This window comes from Oryx dammah, unplaced genomic scaffold, assembly GCF_014754425.2.
Source record: "Oryx dammah isolate SB20612 unplaced genomic scaffold, SCBI_Odam_1.1 HiC_scaffold_10, whole genome shotgun sequence".
NCBI lineage: Eukaryota > Metazoa > Chordata > Mammalia > Artiodactyla > Bovidae > Oryx > Oryx dammah.
Genome location: NW_024070194.1, coordinates 28,587,309 through 28,609,192, shown reverse-complemented (window position 1 = coordinate 28,609,192; position 21,884 = coordinate 28,587,309). Strand labels below are relative to the sequence as shown.

Here is a 21,884-nt window from a genome sequence, read left to right as displayed (position 1 = left end):
AGCTGAGAACTACGGTTTAGCTTTGCCTGGGGTCTGTTGGGTGTCATTTGCGTTTCACTCCGATCTTGACTGGGAGCACATGACCTGGCCATCTCCCAGTGAACCTACTGACGGACTTCACCCACAAACTGGGAACCCCCCTCCCACCCTGGGTGCCTGTTAGGGCCCCACACTCCCACCCACCTCCTGGAAAGGGCCCGTGTCTCCTGATGCTTGACCATCCTCATTGGAGGCACATGCCCTGGGGACCAGTCGACGTTCTCCTGTGAGTCTCTCACTGTGGACACAAGAGTCCCGGAAAACACTAAACATCTACTGAAACCAGCCCTTCAATGGCCCGGATGGCATCCGTCCGGGTTTCAGTTATATTAAGCCTACAAAACATGTGCTTCTTGTTGACATCTGCACTGTAACGTTTCTACTTTTACTTATTTTTAGAAATAAAGTCAAAGCCCAGAAAATAACTTGACGGCCCCCCAACGGCTATACATAGAAGGCTGAGCCCCCCTGACTACTGCACCTAGACAGCTGAGCTGTGGAAGTGATCAGCGGCCATCAGCCAGCCCTCCCGCACCCACAGCCCTCAGTGCAGTGAGGGTGGCTCCGGGTGCAGGGAGCCTGGCTCTGTCTGCCCATGTCCTTCTCCCATGGTGCTAACACCTCCCTGGTTTCTCTCCAGAGAGCCTCGGCGACTCTGGTGGGGAGCCTCCTACCACCCCCAAGCAGTCAAATGATGCAGGCCTGGCTCATGAGTAGCCGCCAGGGTGTCTGTTGGTTCTCTCTTCCTCCCACCCTCTCTGCCCCTCCTCCTTTCTCCCTTGGGTGTGACCAGACCAGAGGCGTGACAAGAAGTCACACACAGGGACTCTGCTGACACTTGGCCCAACTGTCGTGTTTATTTGAAAGTCTGACAGTGAGAGGGCTTCCCCGAAACTGGCAGATATAAGGAGATGACAAAGCAAGTTGAGTCCCCACCTCTGTCAGGCAAACCTGGAAGCAGGTTCCTTCTGCAGAGGCTGTTAAAAAGATAGGGAGGGGGTTTCCAGCCCGTGGACCCTCAGCAAAGCCCCCCTGACCCCACCCGTCCTCAAAGGAAAGACTGGCCACCTTTCCCACCATCATCCCCTCTCATCCTCCACCCTCTGGGGCCGGTTACTGGGGCAAATCCATGTCATCAAAGAGTGAGAGAAAGATGAATCTCTTTCAAACAAGAATTTCCTTTTCTTTACTATAATGCGACGGGCATTTCAGGGCTACCTTGTAAGAAAGAAATGTCCAGGACAAAAGTGAGGACCAGGCTTCCGTTCAAAAGTTATAAGCCCTCAGCTACTGAGACCCAAATGTCTACCCGACACAGAAGTCCATCTGCTGGAGCTGAGGGATACTATGTGAGAGAAACAGAGTCAGGAGGTGGAGGGGCAGTGTCCTCTCTATGAACTCGAGATTCAGGATGAAAGAGAAGTCCACTCATCCCAGCTAAGCCTTTGTAGGGGGCAGCGGTAATGCTGCATCCAGGCTCCAATGTGTCACTTTCCTTCTTCAAGAGCCTCCAAAGCTCCTGGATAACAGGTTCTCCCGGAACCTGAAAGGTGAGGTGCTGGGTCCACCCATCCCCAACTTCTGGGCGGGGCCCTGGAGGCACCTCCACCCTCACCTGGAAGACCATCCTGCCCAGGCACACGGAACGGGAGCCCAGCCAGCAAACTGGCCCCTGGTCTGGGCTCAGCATCTGCACAGAAGCTCCCCTCCCAAGGGCGGGTGCTCCTTTCCTGGGCTCTGGCAGCTCTGACCCCCACGGGAGACAGATATGAAGTGGATCCAATCCATTGAAAGCTAACAGACCAGCTTCTGGGGCAACAACCAGCTTTGTAGGGGAGACGGGGTTGGCAGGCTGCAAGCCCAGAGTTTTCCCTTCCTGAGGTTGAGGGGTGGGCACCCGAGTCCTCAGTGGGTGCAGGACTCCACACCAAACTGATAGCTCCTTCAGCAGGAAGGAGACAGGATACCGGGAGTGGGGCTCCTCAGTGTGGGGGGTTTTCTGGGATGGGCTCTGTCGGGAGCCAACTGATCAAGCAGCCAGCTATCCCAGGACCCAGGGTGGCCCAGGACACGTGGGAGCAGGGACTCAGTGGGCCTGCCCCCAATCACCACCCTCAGCATCCCCAAAGAAACCATGCAGCCCTCGATGACCTCCTGGACCGAGGCTGCTCTGAAGGGGAAAGCAGAGCAAGGCCAAGTGGGCATGACATGGGTGCCAGACCCCACGTGGCACCAGCTCCTGGACACACACTCTCGGTGATGCTGTGGTGTGCAGCAGACATTTATTTTCACAGTAAACTGGAAAGGGCAGTGGGGGTGGGGCCGCCAAGTTCTGCTGCCTCGTTGCTCGCAAGGGGATGGTGTCTCCAAGGAACCCACCTCGAGGAGGGGCATCTGGGTCCCCTGGCCGAGCTGGCCTGAGTGGCCTCCATGTGGCCGTGTGTCCTCCCGCAGGGCCGAGGCGCCATCAATGCGCAGCTACAGCTGGTTGAAGGGGACCAAATCCATCGAACAGTTGATTTGGTTCCATTTTACCAGCTTTAGCAAAGCATTCGGTCCCGGGTCCGCGGGAAACAGCAGCGTCGACGATGAAGGCAGCTTCTGGGTGACGTCTGGATGAGATGGGGCCACAGGGTGTCCAGGCTGTGTGTCCCCACCCTTCCCTGAGACCACCTGGGCTGAGGGGCCCCCGAGCTCTGTTGGGCTGGGGTGGATAGGCATGGGGGAGAGAGGGTGGGGGGTCTGAGGGCCAGTCACGTGACCAGACACAGACACACACGCCAGACACACGTGCATAGATACATAGATACAGAGACACAGACACACCCCCCCAAAACACACACACTCAGACACAGACTTGCCCAGATATAGACACATACACAGACACACTCACAAACTCATCTTTACACACCATTCATACCCATTCACACTCAGAAACACACATAAGTTCACAAACTCAAGGACACACACACACACACCACACACACACACCACACACACACACCACACACACACACACACACACACACACAGAGTGCTTGCCCGCCCACTGGGTCGACTGGAGGAGGCAGGGGTGGAGATCGGGGTGCAGGGAGGCAGAAGGTCCTGCTGCTACAGCTGACGCCCACCCCTCCAGGGTCTGCCTCCCACTCCTCCCTCCACTGTCACTCACTGATTCTTCAGCCATCCTACCTTTCGTCCAAGGCCCTTGGCGCCGCCACTACCTAGGCCCTGGGGCCCAGCAACCACCATCAGGACCTGCCCTCATGGGTGGACATCCTGGGGGCCAGCCAGAAGGGGTATTGGCCCCCATCACAGCCTTAGCTGCAGCCAAGGCAGGAGAGGCCCCAGATCCCACCGTGGGCCCCAGCTGACCATGAGCCCGGTTGACCTGGCTGCAGGTGGCCAGGGCCCAAGATTTCTAGGGAAGCTAGACCTGTGTGCCTGGAGGGGGAGAAGCAAGATGGAGACCCACTTGAGGGCCTTCTCTGGGGCCCTGGCTCCCAACCTGGGGACGGGCAGCCTGTCAGGTGTGTGAGGGTGGGCCCCCCAGTCAGCGTGAGGTCAGCACGGCCAGCCCGGGCTGAATTTGCCTGATCACCTTCAGTGATTCAAAGGGAGCAGATTCTTTTTTAGAAAATTAGTATTTCTGCCAGCACTCGATCCATCAGGGGCAATGGCAGGGTGGGAGTACTGGGGATGCAATGTCCTGTGTGTGGCCCTTGCTCTGAGCACAGACCAGCCTGGCTGAGAGATGTGACCACACATGCCTGCTGCCCCCACTCCACCCACTGCTCTTCTCTGGGACCCTTTCTGCCCCTGTCTCCTGACGCCATGGCCACAGATGCCCGGGCAGTGGAGATGGGCCGCAGGGCACCATGCCCTCCCTCCAGGGCCACTCCAGGACCCCCAAGACCCCGGCCCCCGCCACGCAGGCTGCTGCCTTCCCCTATCCCTGTCTCGGCACCCCCTCCTGAGATCAGAGCCTGGCCAGGACTCCTCTGTGGATGGCTCTGGCCTTTCACCTCAAGACCACCTCCCCAAAGTCCAGGGGGAGCCCAGGGATTGGTGCCAGGCCCTCCTAGACTCACACCCATGACTAGATGGTTGGCCTTTATCAGAGCTCAGCCTTGGAGGCAGCGGGGCTGACAGGACTCAGCTCTGCAAACCCCTTTCCTGGTTAAACTCCAGGAGCACAGGGTATAGGGGCAGATATGAGACTCCCCAGAGCAGCAGCCCCATCCCCGGTGAAGACACCATGCAGAAGAAGCAACCCAGATGCGTTTATCACCCCTGTCGATATTCCTAATGAAGCCGGAGACTTAACAAGCAACAGAACTGCCCTGTGGGCTCCATGCCCCGGCTGGCATGAGGGTTCCAATGAAGAGAGCCAGACACCCCATAACTGATGCTCAGTCCATCGTCAGGCAAGAACCCAGATCTCAGCACCAGGTGGGTGACCCCCCAAGGTGTGATCTGCACTGGCACCTCCCTGCAGCCCACCTCTTCTCCTCGTTTCTCACCACGCATCCCTGCGGCTGGAGGAATTTCCCCAAATGATAGGCATTTGCTTCTGCATCAAACGCTCTATTCCTGACAAGAGCCCCTTGCACATTTCAGTCCCCTCTTCAGCCTGGCTGGCTCCCTGCTCAAGGCCATTTGGAAGCCGAAGCAGAAGAGAGCACCCAGGGTAGGGGCTTGGTCCAGACCCCAGCCCTTTCCTACAGGGATCTGGCAGACTCTTTCACCAAGGAGCACAGCAAGCATTTCACCCATGGGCACCACGGCAAGGGTGTTGGCTGCAGAACCTCGCCTGACCTTGGACAATGGCTGATGGCCCTGTGGCTGGGTTGGTTAAGCAAGCTTGCCCTCAGCTGCTCAGAAGCCCGCAGGGTGTGAGCATCCAGGACGCCACCGCCTGCAACCCTGTGGGGTCCCAGAGAGCAGGGCATGGGGACTTGAGTGGCATCACCTGCTCCCAGACACAGCCCACCCATCTCTCCTCCCCAAGGGCCACTCTCCTGGGGGCTGTGGATGTCCAGCCTCTTACTCCACTCGCACCCCCCATGCCCTTGTTCAGGGAATGTTCCAGCAAGCCTTTGCTGAATAAGTGATTACCACACTTGATTGTGCATTTGAAGGGCACGCAAGGCAGTGCCCACAGCAGGGTCCACTGTGAGGAGCCCCTGCAGCCCAAGTGCCCAGCTGGCTGTTTCAGCTCACTTTGACAGACATTCCTGCACCTCTTCACTCTATCCTGGGGTCCCACCTACCAGTGGGGGTCCCACCTTCCTTGGAATACTTTTTCTTTTCTATCTAGAAAAGTCCAAATACTAATGGACTACAAGCCCCAAGCTCTTAAACACGTCCATGGCTCAGAGACCAGATACCCCACAAGTCTCCACTCTACCTCGGAAGTCCCCACTCCTTTTCTCAGGCCCTGCACTCGCCTCCCCAAAATGACCTCAGGCAGACCACAGCCCTCTCCCCATGTGGCTGTGCTGCTGCACCAGGGCCTCTGACCCCAAGGTTAGAAGGAAGCACAAGGGGGCTAAGCCCTGAGGCCTCCCAAGGAAGCAGGTGGGGCTGCTGCCAAGTCCTTTGATGACTTGCAGTCACATCACAGACTCTGCATTTATGTGAGCAATGCCTCTGGCCCAGGGCATGGCCTGGCACGGGGATAGCCTGGGTTCTGGTGAATTTGCCATTTGCCGGAGAAGCGGGGCTACACTCGCCCTCTGCCTCTCTTTTTACCAGCGTGTGAAGGAACAAGGCTGCAGCTAATACAGTTTGTGCATTTTATGAACCAAACAATTAAATAGGTTTTAAAACATCTGCTGATGGAATCACCCCACATGGGGAAGTACACTCAGCATTTTTAAGCAGCAACTGATACGAGATGCAGGGAACCGCTGCCGAAAACACCAGCAGCCCCGTTAAAATCAATAGAAAATTAGAGGCTATGAAAAATGTGATCTGTGTCCAATTAGTTCTAATTGGAGCAAACAGCGATGTGGACAAAGGCCAGCACTCCGTGTGTGCGCTGAGACTCACGCCTGTAGTAGGCTCTGGGCCACACCGGTCAACCTTGCCCAGTGGGGCAGTGACACGCTGACACCAGGGCCACAAGGCTGTGGGGCTGCTGCTGCTGCTCCTGAACACCCTCAGGCCTAGAGCTGTGGTGACCACCTTATCCAGGAAGCCTCCCTGCATTGGATAAGGCCCCAGACTGAGAAAGCAGGCTCAGCACAGCCTCACCAAGTGAATTCCACCTCGGCACCCAGCACCCCCAGCAGTCCCCAGGTCTGGCCTTTGGTGCAGCAGAGAGCGACCCTGGGCTCTGGAGCATACAGATCAAGCTGGAGCTCCCGGCGCTTCCTTGGCCTCTCTGAGCCTCCATTTCCCTACATGGGGGTGCCGGATCCTAGTCACTGTCACTTCATGCCTCGTCACCACTGTGATAGCTCCAGGGGTGCCCCAGCCACTTGCCCCTCAAGGGCAGCGAGGCACCACTTCACCCATGCTGCCCCACAATCTCTGACCCAGGACCTCAGCAAACAGCGTCCACTGTGGGCAGAGAACACTCCCGGGGACGTCACAGTGGACACTATGGCCAAAGTCCTTAGTTAAGATGTGGCACCAAATTCTGCTCACGGATGACCAACTCACCAGACCCACCTGAGATCAAAGATGCTGCCCTCAGAGCCCACTTCATGGGGTTGAAGTTGCACCCTCCTCGGGTCATCACAGAGACAGAGACCCCAAGACCAAGCCCCCTCCCCTCCAGCTCCATTCTCACACCCTCAGGCAGGGGGCAGCTCCTTCCTGCCATCGTCCCTCCCCTCCTGACCTGGGAGGTGCCACCCTCTTGTATCTGGATCCGTTTTGTGTTTTTCAGTATGGAGTTTTAAAAATTTAAACATCAATAACCTAATATTTCTTCAGTGCCAGCACTACCTATTAACACTAGGATTCACCATTAAATTAATTTTTAATTTCAGATTTTGGTTAATTATTAAAATCAATAGCAAAGAATGACAATCCTGGGAATTCGAGTGGCCTGGCCAAAGGAGCCTTCCCGGGGTTCTGTTTGGGCTGCTGTGAACATGCAGGGGAGTTTCAAGGGAGACCCACGATTCAGAGGCAAAAGGGAACCACATCCCCCAAACAGCCCCGTTTCTTATTATCGCCAGCAATGACCCAGCTGGATGCCGACCAAGACCCATTCAATCCAGCTCCATAACTTTTTTGTCTATTCCAAAAAAAAAAAAAATGTATTATTTCTCAACACTGATAAAAGTTTAATACAGAGTTGCCCGGGTTTTTAATAAACTTGTCAAAAAGAGCAGAGCAAATTGATGGCCCCTCCTAGAGATAAATTTCACCTCAAACAGACCCAAAGAGCAGGGGGACAGGGCGACGGGAGGCAGGGATGGAAGGGGACGCACGAGGGTTTTGCTGTTCTTTGCAAAAACGCTAAGACAGATTTTTGTGTCTTGTTATCTCAGAAACGGACCAGAGTAAAAGTTGGTGTGATTTCAGGAGAGAGAGCTGCTAGCCTGAGACCAGATGGGCGAGACCTGAGGTCTGGGGAGGGGTGGCAGCTTTAGAGCAAATTAATGGCTGATGTGTCTGGAGATAAGAAAAGGGCAGTGGGCACCACGGGGCCTCCTGGGATCCACGCAGCCCATCCGCCCGTATAGCTGGATCTGGCACCGCAGGGCTCAGAGCACGGGACTGGCCTCTTCACCCCCAGATGGACTAGCGGGAAGGCCACTGCGGCCGCCCACAGGCCGGGGACACTGCCACACCAAAGCCTGTGTGTTTCGTCCTCCCTCCAGCTTGGCCAGGCCTTCAGGATCGGGAGACACAGAAGTGCACTCCAGGCCATAGGACTGGCACCTACGCTTTGAGGGGGACTCAACAGGCCCTGTTCCTTCACCCAAGGTCATCTGCTCCACCGCCCTTGGTCGGGGGGTGAAATTCCAATATTAGAGATTCGCTTCTTGGTTAGAATAGAGGGAGGCAAGGTCCCTGGGGAAGGGGAGTGACAGGCTGCTGGCTGCGAGGCCTCTGGGGCATGTTGCCATGTCCAGCACAGGAAGGAATGGCCGGAGACAATGAGGAAAGACCACAGGGTGTGGGGCCTTGGGGGACCCCAGCACCAGCCTCTGCCTGCTGTAGGACGAGTCCCCCAGCCTCCCAACCTCCCCTCACCCCGGACACAAATCTCCAGCCCCGGTTCCTGGCCCTCTTCAGCCCTTGGATGTGGCTGACAGAGTTCTCCAGGTGCCGCTGGATTTGACGCCCACCAAGGGGGCCAGCAGGGAGCAGGGAACAAAACGCGGGTGGGGGCAGAGCTCAGAGCCTCACCGCCTGTCCTGTCGTCGCCACTGCAGCTGCGGTCCCGGGCACTCCAGTGGCGGGCGGGGTGCGAGGGGGCCACCCCGGGTTCATCCAAGTTCAGCCTCTCCAATAGGACAGCTGAGAATGTGGACTAACTATTTATACCGGCCACGGTGGACGGGAGGCTGGGGGGACACGCAGCCTGGTCGCCATATGTGGGCATGACCCGCGGCGCGCAGGCCTGCCAGGGGGACGGGCCCAGAGCTGCATGTCTGTCCTGGGTGTCCTTCAGCCTCACAAGTCCCCACGGGCACCTGTGACAGGTTCTGGGGACAGCTGCCCTCTTACCACCCTGCTGTTAAAAATACCTGGGTCACTCCACCTCCGTCCCACACGTCCTCCTGCACTGGGTCATGCTCATACCTGCCTCTGGCCCCAGACATCTTTACTGGCTTCCTCCCCACCCTAGAGGCTTGACCCCCTGGGAGTCCCCAGACTCTCAACCACCAGGCCCTTTGGTGTCACCCTGGAGGGGAAGAAGCCAGTGACCCTCCCGCAACTTTTGTACAGTGGCCTTTTCACCTTTGTTCTCTGCCTAGGCTAGATACGGGGGCCTGGGGGTGCCTTTGAGCCCAGTCTCTCTGGCCCCCACTGGGACCTGGTTGGACCACCCGCTTAGCACAGGAAGCAGAGCGGGCCTCAGACTTAGTGGGGCTCCCAAAGACCCAGGTGGGTCAGCCCAGGGAGCTGGTGCCTTTGCCAGACCCGCTGCCTGCGTCTCTCCACCTAAGGAGCAGCGGCGGCTGCAGCGGTGGCCCTCTCGTTCCTGCCCTTGAGACGCGCGGCCCTGCATGCAGCCCGCAGCTGCGCCTCCGCACTGCAGCGCCCTGGGGAGCAGCTCTGCAGCGGCTGCACTGCTCCCCACCTCCCACCCCTGACCCCAGCCCTCACTGCCGGCGGGCCAGGCCTCCCTGGTCAGAGAGACTTGGTACTTGGGCACTAAAAGGGGATCCAGGAACACAGCCTGGAGCAACTCCAGCTGTGAATGCCTGGGACCTGGCCTTGTGTGGCCAGCTGAGAGAGGCCGGAGCTGGAAATGGGCCGGAGCAAGCAGCACCAGTTTCTGAGGCTGTCGGGAGGCCCCTTCCCTTCCTGAGAGTCATATCTGCCTCTTCTCATCCCCAAGCCAGCTGCTGACAGGCCGAGGACAGTAGGCAAGGACAAGGCCCCTCAGAAAGCCCCGGGGGCTCCAAGCCTGGTGACCCTAAGGAGCACTGGGCATCAGAGGCAGGGAACAGAGCTGCAGTGAGGCGAGAGGCCCTCTGCAGTCGGACGTGCAGCCAGCTGAGCTGGGCTGAGTCAGCACCACTCAGACAGGACCATGGTTACCCTTTATGCTAAGGTGTCAGCAATTAATGCAATGGGCTGGCCCCGCCTCTAGCCACACCTACTGACCCGCTGGCCCCGCCTCCCCTGCCGGCAAAGGGCTCCAGGCCATCTTCCCCACCTGGCCCTGATCCCCAGATTACTCGGATTCCCTCATTTCTTATTTGGGACATTTAAGGGTGAGGGTTGCAATTCAAGCAGCATTCACTTTCATGGACCCGGGGGTGGCAGCTCAGGTGTTTGTCCTGTAGGTCAGTCTCATTACCTCACAAGCAATTTGTTCTTCAGTCGACAGTTTTTCACATGGGGCTGTCAGTTTTAAGAGATATCTCTGATACCTGCTCACAGAGGCTTTCACCATGGCCACCCCAGCCCCTCTTTGAAAGCCTCGTGCAATCTAGTTTCTTGCCCTTGATGAACCCTCAAACAGAGCCACACAGCCCCTCTTTGGAAACCATGCCTCAAGGTTTGTGGCACCTGGCTCCAGAAAGGAAAGACAACTTGCCCTCCATGCACGGCACACCTGAGCACACCTGAGCGCACTTGAGCACACCCATGCAGAACCTGACCCTGATTCAGAGCTGCTCTCTGTCCAGTGTGGAAGTTTCAGTTGGAGCATGGATAGAGATAGTGAGCCATAGCATAGAAAATTTCAATTAATTTCCTCATGAATTGATGAGCCCTACAATCCTTGGACCTACTGTTTCCACCAGCAGAACCTGGACCGCCACAGGACTGCTGTGGACCAGATTCCGCATTCTCAGATGCCTCCCCGGGGAGCTGCCCTCTCTGAGCTCCGGGAAAGGGGCATTGGCCACCCCACCCCACCTGGACCTCTCCCTGCAGCCACACAGGGCCATCGGTATCCCCAGGTTGGTGGGTGAGCCCCTGAGTGTGGGCCGTCCTGCTCTCACCCTCTTGGCTCACTCCAGGCTCCTCTCCCCTCACTGGAGCACCAGAGCCCCTGTGGCAGCGTGTCAGGGTTGGGGGGTACTGCCAGCTAAAGGCCCTCTGGGCAGAGCACAGGCACTGCTCCCAGAGGTCTCCCCCATCCTTCGCACAGAAAGGACCAAAGACTCCACCCAGAGGAACGCCAGCCCTTGCTTGAGGGCTCATCCCCAGCTCCTCCCCTGGAAAATCAAGAGATGGAGCTTATACAGAAAATACAGCCTCATCAGAGTGGCTGGGGGCACCAGGACTGGGCAAGGGGCTCTCACGGGGAGGGCCCTCTGGTGCCCCTTTCTAATTCTGCAGGTAAGAGACCCGCCACAATTTACAGCTGAGAAGGCCAAGGCTCTCTCTGCCTGCAAACTCTCTAGTTTTACTGCTCAGTCAAACCTAATTCCAAAACACTAATGCTTTTATTTAAACACCACATCCTGCAATAAAGGCTTAATGTGCAGCAGGACGCATGGAGGGGAATAGAGCGTGTGTCTGCGGCCGGCCTCGGGGGCCGCACCCGGCTGCTTCCCTCCCTGTGGCCGGAGCTGGAAGCCGCAGGCAGAGATGACCTTCCCAGGATTCCGGGCGCTGACCCCTTCTGGCAAGGTCATCTTCCTTCTGGCCTCAGAAGGAAGGCAGTGCCCAAGGACAGTTCCACCTCCCACAGTGGGTGCCAGCAGAGTCAGAAGTGAGGAGACTTGAAAACTGGGAAGGGACCCTGAACCCTCAAATGTAGTCAGCTCCTCGGGAAGTGGGCAACAGGTGAGCTTGGAACTGCCCATGCCTCCTTGTATCCAGCTGCTTGAGGAGCCTGAGCGGCTCACAGAACCTGGCTGCCCCCAGACCTTTACAGCAGCTGGAGAAGGAGGCCAGCGCAGTCCTCCTCCCTGCCCCACCCCCAACCCAAGGGCCAAATCCCTGCCAAAGGTCAGGGTGCAGGAGGGGCCGGGGCACCTGCCATGGGCCTGGGCAGCAATGCCAGGAAGGGCAGGAAAGACAGAGGTGACGCACGCTTTGGAAAAATAGCCCCGAGGCCGTGGAGGACATACCCTGGGCAGGCTGCAGACGCCACCACTCCAAGAGCCAGAAAATGACAGGGACACCCGTCCTCCCACAGCAGCCCGGCCCCACCACCTGCCCCCAGAGCCTGCTGCCCTTTGCCTCACCAGAGAAGATTCTGTGCTGCAGAGACAGCCTTCAGAACTGGACACAGCATGCCCCCAGTGCCTGAGTGCTCACAGTCCAGCCATGGGACCCAGAGGACATCACCCCAGCCCCTGTCCTGCCTGGGACCTGGCTGGTGCAGGACAGGTGGGTTGGGTCCTGGCCCGCACCACACTGGCCAGTGTGACCCCACCGTCCTTCACACAGCAAAGCGCTTTCAGCCAGAGTTGCTGAAAACCAGAGAGCAGCATGGGGTCTGGGGGGCAGAGTGGGACCAGGGGCTCGCGTTGCCTGGCTCAGGCCCTGGTGTCCTGTCACGTGCATCACGGGTGCCCCAGAAATGCTGGGCCAGGGTGTCTCAGAGGAGGGAGTGTGGCCTGGAGCTGGGGAGGCTGAGCCCCATGGTGCTCTCACCATTGTCTCAGACGGCCTGACAGCAAAGACCTAGTGTCTCTCCCTCCAAAAGCCCCTCGCACGTGGCCACCCAACCCCTTCCCTCCTAGGCAGCTGGCCCATCCTTCCTGGTTACTCTGCTTCTCCTCTGAGCAGTTTCCTGCCTGTATCTCACAAACAGCCCCTTCTGCTGGCAAAGGCACCTTCCAGGGTGGCCACAAGTGACGCCCCAGAGCCACCAGCGCCCCCGCACCCCCAGCCCCTACATGCCCCCCAGCGGACCCCATGCCTGCCACAGGCTGCCTCCCCTCTGCCGCAGTCAGCACGTTGAATATTTAATGTCTGGTGAATGCTTCCACCTGCTGACACAGGCAAAGTGACAGAACAATACCGGCCGGGGACAGGCCGGCCACCGACGCCCAGGCAGCCTGCCACGGAGGCCCGGCCGGCCACAGCTGCCCGTCTGTCTGTCTGTCCCCTGGGCGGCCCTGTGGGCGCGCTGCCCCCTTCCTCCAGCGAGAGAGTTCCCGACCTGAAATACATACTTCTTTACATTCCATAGCTTAGCAGGTCCATATGGGCACATAAAGAAGTATGTTTCCCAAGCAGGTAGTCCAGCGGGCATGGCTGTGGGTGCGGGAAGGGCCCCCCAGGAAGCTGCCCCGGACTCTGAAGTCAGCACACCCCGCCCTGCATCCCCGCAGCCCCCCAACCCGGCCCTCCCATTTCTCCCCTGCTCTCTCTCTCTCTCATACACACACACACACACACACACACACAGGAAGGACAAACGTAGACAACATATCTCTAAAGTCTCAGGACTCCCTCGATCACCACACATCTGTTTAGTTTTGCATCAGTGACACAAGAAAGGACCCAGGATGCCACCTCCCACCCGTGGCCCAGGAAGGATAAGCCATTCCCTCCTCCTGCCGGCACCTCCCCTCCACCGAAGCACCACCATCCTGGCCAAGTGCGCGTGCCCGGGGGACAGCATGAAGGGACAGCACTTGGGAGGAAGCCGCCACAGGCGGCCAGGAAGCAGGGTAGTCAGAGCCAGCAGAGAGCCAGCACGCCTGGCCACAGGCACAGATGACCGAGAAGCAGGCAGGCCTTACCTGGGCAGCAGCTGGGCGGCTTCCTGGGCGGGTCCCTGGTGATTCGGCCTCCCAAGAGCCAGTGCCCGAGGGCACTCTGAAGACGTGCATGAGAAAGACAGTTGCAGGTGGACCTCGCATCCCCAGAGGGTGGCTGGAAGCTGCTAGGAAGGGGCCCAGGCCGTGGCCAGCTCCCTCGGCGCCTCGGTCTGGCCACAGAGCAGACGCCCAGCCCGGTGAGGGACTGGTGCCGGCTCGGCCTCCCTGCACTGACCGCTGCCTCTGCTGATACCCTTCCTCATCCCTCGCTCTCTTCTTCACCCGTCCTCTCCCCTTCCCCCAAACCTGGCGCATCACCACCTAAAGCGCTGCTTGTGCCGGCGGCGGGTGGCTCCCACGGGCGCCCAGGGTGGCCGGCCCTCACCTGGCTCTTTGTGGCCTGCGCCCAGCCTCCGCCAGGCCTGATCAATACCAATTTACAGTCAAACGCAGGGGCTGCCTTCCTGTTAATGAATTTCCCCAGTGCTCACCGCTTCTAATGAACCCGTTAAACAGGGTTTAAGTAAACTTAGCAAGCGGCCAACTAAGCACTTTGGAATACTTAATTGTATCGATATTGTTTTCCACAGCATTTCAAAATTTCTCTGTGATGGAGAGCAGAGGCCCCTCCTCCCCATCACTTTCCATGGCCACCACGAAGCCAGGAGTCAGAAAACCACGAGAGTCTGAAGCAGAGTAATGGGACCTTGGGGCCAGTCCCCATGCAGGAAGGGGAGCCACCCCAGCCCAAGCTGGCATTGGGAGGACAGAGGAGCAGCATGGGACAGAGGCCCAGCTGTGGCCAGGTAAAGCCCACGGGTGAAAAGTAGAACTTGGAAGGAGAGTGTCACTGACTGCTGGACACTCACTTGGGGTGGGGAGACAGGCCAGGTGCAGATACACAGTCTGCCCATTGGTCCCAGGTGCTGTGTGGCCAGGAACTGATCCCAACCTGAGGACAAGGCCCTGAACCTGAGTGGACTTCTAATTCTCCTTTCATTAGCAAGGCAAGGTCCAGGGTTACCCTGCCCGCCCTTCCCCATGGGGCAGCCTGGCCATCCCCGTGTGGATGGGTGCGGAGAGGGTTCCAGCGCTGCTGCTACCCAGGGCAGGGCCATGTCTGCAGAGCCTGCATCGTGCAGAAGAATCTGGGCGATTTCTCAAGTCCCTGAGCTTGGCAGCAGCACTGGGCACAGCAGAGCTGGAGTTCATGGGGGTGGGGGTGTGATCAGGGCTCCAAGGGGCACCCCACTAAAAGCAGAGAGCTACCTGGCAGAAAGACATGGAGGAACAATGTCCCACTTCTGTGTGCTGCTGCCATTTGTCATCCTCAGGGAACCAAGGATAGAAAAGGACAACCGAGACTGCTGCTCCAGCTCCCACTTCTCCTCAAGCCCCCCGAGGGTGGAGGGCGCCCTTGAGAGAAGCTCATATGATACCTGGAGTCTGAAGTCCAAGTTTCTAAGCTACCCTCTGACAAATGAGGCCTCAGAGACTGGGAGGTGTGGCCAAGGCTCAGGTCCAGGATCGCCTCTCCAACCCCCATTCCCAGGCATTCATATGGATGGTGTCTGGAGGTCAGGGGAAAGCTGGGGGTCCCAAGGGGCAGGAGAGTCACCCTAGGTCCAGCCAGACCCCTGGCAAGCTTCTATCCAGTCAAAAATGAACCACAGCCACTTTTCAAGAAGTTACCCGTCTCAACAGAAAAGGACCACCAGCCACCTCCAAGGGGACCACGGAGGGCAGTGTGCTGGCCCAGCCCAGTGCCAAGTCCAGCCCTTCAGCTGTGAATGCTCCCAGCCCCCAGCCAGGTGGAGGTCTCTCTCTCTCCCAGAGACCACCCGCTGCTCCTCTCTAGCCCCATCTCCGCCCACGTGTGCCCCTGCTGTACACGCCCAGCACAGGGACCCTCCCTACCCTGACCCTGGCTGTGAGAGCCGCCAAAGTCCAGAGTCCCCCTCCTGGGGCAGCCTCACCACAGGCCTGGCTCCAGGACCCCTGCCCCCAGCATCTCCACGGCCGCAAGTTCCGAGGGAAGTTTCGCCACATTCCCACCTGAGCCACGCTTTGTTGCAGGTCAGTCACGCCTTCCCCCCAGACCCCGCGGCCCCCACCGCAGCACCTCGACCCTCGTGCACCCCGGCAGTGACTGCAGGCACCGCTTCCTTGCAAAACGCCCGCATGTCAAAGTTCTCGCATCGCGGTTGGACGCGCCCTCCCGGCCCTGCTGTCTGCTGGCTCTGCAGTTTTCCAAATGCGGACGATGCCACGAGCCAAGAGAAAACTCCGAAGCACCCCCGGCTGGAGCCACGCGGCGCCGGCACCATGGCTCCCCCTCGCCGCGGGCACACCCCCACCGTGGCCGCCGGCAAGTTTGCGGGGAGCCGGGCGGGCTGAGTGGGACTCACCGCGGAGCCCCTCCGGCCGGGCTGGCGACGGCGGCCGTGGGCGCAGGGTCGCGGCTCCCGGGTACGGTGCGCCCCGTGCGGCTCCCAGAGAGATGGTGCTGCAGCCGCGGCAGCCCATCCTTCTCCCCGAGCCAATCGCGAGCGCAGGGGTGGGGGAGGCCCGGCTCCCGACTCGTCCGCACTTGGGGGGCGGGGGTAGGGGGAACGGAGAGAAAGAAGACACCAGGCACCCCCTCTCCGCACCCTTGCCCTTCCCCCAGCCCTCCTGCAGCAGCGAAGACTTAGCAGGGAGGGAGATCTTGAGAGAGAGAGAGAGAGAGAGAAGGGAGGCGCAGGGTGGCAGGCTCTGCGGAGTTAGGGAGCGACCTCTCAGCCCGCACACCTTGAGCCTCCCTGCCTGGGCTGTGTCTGCAGGACGCTTCTGCACCCCAGCCGGGGTCAGCGCAAGGTAGAGGTCAGGTGAACAAAAGGGGACAGTCTGGCGGGTGTGCAGGCTCAGGCAGGCAAAGCCGGCCGCACGCGAGACCCACACAGGCAGGGGGAGGGGAGGGGAGGGGAGGGGAGGGCTGACCCGAGGGGCCAGAGCGGGCGTGGGCCCCCTCCTCGGATCAGGAGCCGGCCTCACCTTTGCAGTCCTTATATACCCAGCCAAGCATCCCAAACACGCGCCCCGGCCAAGTGGCCCCTCGGGCTGTGCTCTCTGACCATATTTAGTCAAGCAGGGGAAAAAATAGCCTGTCAGCTGGGCCGTGGCTGGCCGGCCACCGGGAACAGGGTGGGAGCGCCAGCGCCATTGACTGCCGGTCCTGGGCCCAGGCTGCCGGCCGCCGCCCCTACCGGCCCCTCCCCACAGGCCTCCCACCGGGTCCCTGCCCTGCCATCCCCCCTGCTATTTTTAGCCCAGCCCAGTGCAGAGGCGCCTGGCGGCAGCGGGCAACCATACAGCCTGCCCCAAGGGGTGCCCTGGGGAGACCCTGGCGGCCCCAGGGCACAGGCAGCAGCAGGCCTGCCACCCCCTCGCATGCTGGGCTCCAGGGGGCTGTGCCCACCTGTGCCCCCTCCACTTGGCTCTGTTGCCCAGAGTTGGGACCCACATCAGGTGGTAAGGGAGCCGCCGGGTTTCCAGAGGCTTGTAGGCCAACCCCATGAGACAACAGGTCACCTTGGACAGCGAGCAGGCGATGTTCTTCCATGCTGCATCCCAGGCCACAGCCAAGGGTGCATGTGAGCGGGGCACCCCGGGTCCATCCACACACCGTTACGTGCTGGCACCCCCACCCTGGGCACAGTGAGCTGGCTGTGTGCCGAGCACAGCCTGCAGGCACCATCCTCTCAGGGCCGGACACAGAGGCTGATGGTCCCCTGCCATGTGTGGGCCAGGCAGGTCTCCTCGCATCCTGGCATCCCCCAAAGGTCAGATGCAGGATTCACACGGGAGGGGGAGGGGCAGTCAGCATCACTGTCCCCGGAGTCCTGACCAGGGCATGGGCAGCAGGGGCATGGGCAGCACCCTGCCTGTGAAAAGCCACGTCCCCTGCACCTGGCAGGCCTGGTCTAGCCAGGGATATGGGGGTGTCTGTGCCCCTCAAAGTAGGCTCCCCTGTGCCCATCCCCCACAATACCTCAGGCCAGGACTCGGAGCGCAGGGTCCAGTCTTGGGCCTGGGGTGTGGTGAGGATGTTCTTAGTGGATCACCTGGGGATCCAGCCTGTCTCCCATGGAGCAGCCCGGGCAGGGAAGGCGCGGCTGCATACCCCAGTGGTGCCGCAGAGGGACCTGTAGCAAGAGCAGGGCTAGGGAGAAGCAGGGGCAGGGCAGGGGCACCACACTCCTAGGAAGTGCCCAGCCAAGGGCCCTCCGTTAGCTCGGAGCAGGGGTGGGGGTGGGGGATCACAGAGGTTGAGCAGGAGCATCAGGCAGCCAGGGACTCCAGACTGGGCCTGACTGGGGGGTGAGGCAGGCCTATCCCCAAGGCGGCCCTGTGAGTGATGCTTCAAGCAGTGAGGGCGGGGGAGAGGGTGTGGAGCAGGCACAGCTAATCACCTAACCAACCTTAATCACCTCCTCATAGCAGCTGGCCCTACCGGGACAGAGCATGGACTCTCCTCCTAGCAGAAGGGCTAAGTGTGGGTGGCCGGTCCCAGGGGCCCCCAGCCGGTAGAGCGCTCTGTTCACTTAACCACATCCCAGTATCCACGGCTATTCCAGAGGCTTCTCTGGGGATTGTCTCCTAATCTTCAAAGCACCCCCAAGAAGCAGACACCCTGTTGTCCTCACTCTGCTGGGCAGGGACAGGGCTCAGAGGGGGAGCTGACTTGCCCGAGGACACACAGCAGGGGGCAGAGCTGGGCAGTGTCCTGCAGTCTGGTTGCTCTCCCACCCTGTGCCTTCCACAGGCCCCTTGCTGGGGCAGTAAAGACAGACCCAGCCTGCCTCAGGTGCCGAACATGGGAGACACATGGAAGGCCTCCCTCCTAGTGGTCCTCAGGAAGGCAGTAGATGACATGACGGCATTTTCCATGTGAGGATGGATAAACAGTGGCCAGAGAGTCCAGAGGCCCACCTTCCACCCTCATTCATTCCCCAACAAGGATGTGCAGCTAACCCACTGTGGCCACCTGGGCTGGCGTGCATGTTCAATGGAAATTCTGCCAAGGCCGGACGTGCTGTGCTCACCCACGGGACCATGTGTGGCTGCCGAGATCTTATAGTGGGGCTGGTGTGGCTGCAGAGCTGAGTCTTAGATTTGATGTCATTTAATTAACTTTAGTTTCAGTAGCCGCCTGTCAGCAGCAGCTGCTGTGCTGGGTGGCAGGTAGGAGAGAAGATGGAGGAGGAAGTGGGGGTTCTAGGATGCATAGAGGAAGCAGTTTGGGGACTGGATGGGCTCGTAAATCAGAGGTCAGGGGAGGCCTCTGTGGGTGATGGACAGGAGCCCGTGGATGTGAGAAGTGTCTAGGTGGGAGCACCCATGCAGAGGGCATCAGAAGGGCAGAGGACAGTGGTGAGGGTGAAGGGACCCGTGGCCGGGCTGGGCAGAGGCTGGTGCTCACGTGGGAGTGCTGCAGGGGTTGGGGTTGAGCTGCCAGGAGACCCAGGCTACCAGGATGGATGCTCCCCAGCGAGGCTGAGGTCCAGCAGGGAGAGGCACTCAAGTTGTGGCCAGACCTTGAGTTTGTCCACAAGACCTGCTGCCTGAGAGGAGATGAGCAGTCCCTGGGGAGTAGGATGCTTCTCCCTGGAAGGTGGGAGGAGAGGAAAGGGTGGGTAGGGGGGCCTCCACCTGGTGGGAGGGGCCTCTACCCCAGCAGCTTGGAATCCTACTCCTTCCCCTCCCCCACCCCCCTTCCTCCCCAACCTCCCACTGCCCCCTCCCACGCCGGGTGATGCAGGAGGCACCTGAGTGGCCTGAGGGGTTGGGGGACTCCCTCCTCAAAGCCTGTTGTACATCTCAGAGGAGTCCCTGGGATTGGTCTGGGGCGGGGGGCGGGGCGGCATCTCCTGGTGAGGAGCTCCTGGAATCCGGGTAGATAGAGGCAGGGGCAGTTTCTGGGTCCCTTGCCCCTCACCCCTGGAGCTGGGCGAGGAGGGGAGCGGTGGGTAGCAGCTGCTGAAGAGCAGTGATTTCCTGGAAGCACAGGACAGTAATGGAGCCTGAGCGGCCCCCGGGAGCAGTGGCTGCTGCCTGAGAGTGTTTCCTGAAGCTCTGTCCCTGGGGGCGTGGGGCTGGAGTGGGGGTGTGGGGCGGAGCTGGGGCTAGGGGTTTGGGGTGAGGGGCCTCAGGGCCGGGGGCTGGGCAGGCAGCCCTTGTTTGTGTCCCTCCATCTGCCAGCCTGGAAAGAGAGGGGGTGCTGAACCCAGGAGACCCCACCAGAGCTGCTGGAGCCTGATTCCAGCCTCACTGAGAGACCCTCGGGTGCCTGGGCAGGATGGGGCAAAGAGAGACCACTCTGACCTCCAAGTCTCAGCTTCCTGGTCTGTGAAGTGGGGCCATGGCCGCTCCTGGGCAGCGGTGAGGCTGGTGTGGACAGAGCCCCTGGCTGAGGCCCAGCCAGGGAGACCCCACAGACAGCATCATGGTCTCCCTCACCAGCAGAACAGATGGATGGATGAATGAATGACCCATTCAGGGATCAATCAGCACCTCGACCAGTAGGCAGCATGTCGGGGGGAGCGGGGCAGACGGCTGGACACGGGTCAGTGTGCATTCAGCTTTGGGGTGGAGGTGAGGCTGGGGTCTTATTTGGAGTGGCGGGAGACAAGGTCGAGCCAGTGCCCTTGAAGACACAGTCAGGGGGGGAAGACCCTCACCCGTGTCTGGGAACCCCCCTCCCCAGGAGGCATCCAGAGCCATTCCAAGCATCAATCCTCCATCAGCTGTGTTCCCTCTGACGAGACCCTGCTCCTGCTCACTCGCTCTTCCCTGAATCTTTAAACAGAACAAAATAAAACCTAGATTTTATTTTAAAATTTCACTGTACTTTCAGACAACAGCAAACACATTCTCTGCTAAAATGAGCCCAGCTTACCCATCAGAGCCCCTGAGCCGTCGATGTCCTCCTGCAGAAGATGGTCAGCATCACCGGTCACCAGAACAATGACCGCAGCGGGACACTGCATCACACCACCAGCATGGCTGGAAACGACAGGAGCCCCAAACCGGAAAAGAACAAGTGTTGCTGTTGTCAGTGAGGACATGGCGAAATGTGAACTTCCAGTGTTGCTGATGAGATGTAACTCGGTCAGGGAGCTCCTCAAAAATCAAACCATCGCGCCAGCAACCCCGCTCCTCGGAGCGTGCCCCCACCCCGATGACAGGGACCTAAGCAGACACTCGCACTGGAGCACTCACAGCAGCCAGAGGGGACCCAGAACCAGCTGCCCATGGATGGACAAACCCGCAAGGGCCACACCATGCACACACCTGGGAGGGCGGTGCTGACTGAACGACACGAGCCACCTGGGCAGGAGGAGCCGCAGAGATGGAGCAGACGGAGGCTGCCGGGGCCAGGGCATAGGAGAGCAACCACCTGATAGGAACCCAGCCCTCTTCCCAGGGAGGGGAACGTTCTGGAACCAGAGAGAGGCAGTGGTGACTGTGCTAAATGCCAGGGAATTGTTTACTATAAAATAGCTCTTTTATGTTACGTGGATTTCACCCCAATTAAAAAACAACAAAAAGATAAGTGGAGCTCAGGGTCCAGCTGCACCTCCTCTCCCCACTGACCCCACCACTTGGACACGGGCAAACCCCCAGGCTGTGAAGACCACGTTCCTTCTCTCCTGGGGATCTGAATGATGGAGAGGGTATCCCCAGCTTCACCTCTCTCAACACCCCAGCACCTGCCTCCACTTGGGCAGGGGGCAGGAATGGGGAGGGGAGGAGGGGGAGCAGGAAGGGGAGGGGGGGAGCAGGGAGGGGAGGAGGGGGAGGGGCAGAGGGGCAGGAGTGGGGAGAGGAGGAAGGGCGCAGCTGCTGCCCTTCGGGCCAAGGACGGCTGCAGTAGCAGACTTTGGGATGTCATGTTGTCCAGTCCTGTCTGCTGCTGGAATAGTCCCTGTGGGGTAGACAGAATAAAGCCCCTCCCCAAAGGAGCCCACATCCCATTCCCAGAACCTGTGGACGCAGCTGTCCCCCTGCCTGGGTGGCAAGACAAGAGGCCCGGAGGCGCAGAGGGGCCCCTAACACAGCTGGATGTCTGCGCTCAGTGCATGTCTGCCTACAGGACTTCTCAGAGCCTTTCTGAGGCCAGGGCTGGCGTGCACCGTGGGTCCCAGAGCCCAGCCTCTGCTCACCCACACCTCACCACCCTGGCACACACAGGCTCACGGCATCTGCGGGGAGAGCTTGGAGGAGAGGGTGAATGGAAGGGAGGCCCATGAAGCAGAACCTGGTGTGAAATGCCTATGGTGGCGGGGGAGAACCATGAGGTCACCTGGTGCCAGGCCTCAGTCACCAGACCCTCAAATGTCCACATATGCACAGGCCCATGTGCCCACACACACACACACACGCACAGCGAAGCAAATATGCGCACATTACCATAACGGCAGTGGGAAAACCGCCCCG

General features: G+C 59.7%; 2 long non-coding RNA genes across 3 annotated transcripts; one reads left to right on the top strand and one right to left on the bottom strand.

Annotated features, from left to right (window-relative positions):
- Window positions 1-871: 871 nt before the first annotated feature.
- LOC120868806 lies at window positions 872-15,250 on the bottom strand. Its single transcript, XR_005722314.1, has 2 exons — window positions 13,389-15,250; window positions 872-2,743 (listed from the first exon to the last, which is right to left on the bottom strand). It is a non-coding gene; the product is annotated as an uncharacterized LOC120868806 (long non-coding RNA).
- A 143-nt stretch (window positions 15,251-15,393) lies between these two features.
- On the top strand, window positions 15,394-21,005 carry LOC120868808. Of its 2 annotated transcripts, none has more exons than XR_005722315.1 (2): window positions 15,394-15,482; window positions 20,302-21,005. It is a non-coding gene; the product is annotated as an uncharacterized LOC120868808 (long non-coding RNA). The 2 variants fall into 2 exon arrangements; XR_005722316.1 differs by lacking the exon at window positions 15,394-15,482 and adding an exon at window positions 16,082-16,262.
- The last annotated feature ends 879 nt before the right edge of the window (window positions 21,006-21,884 follow it).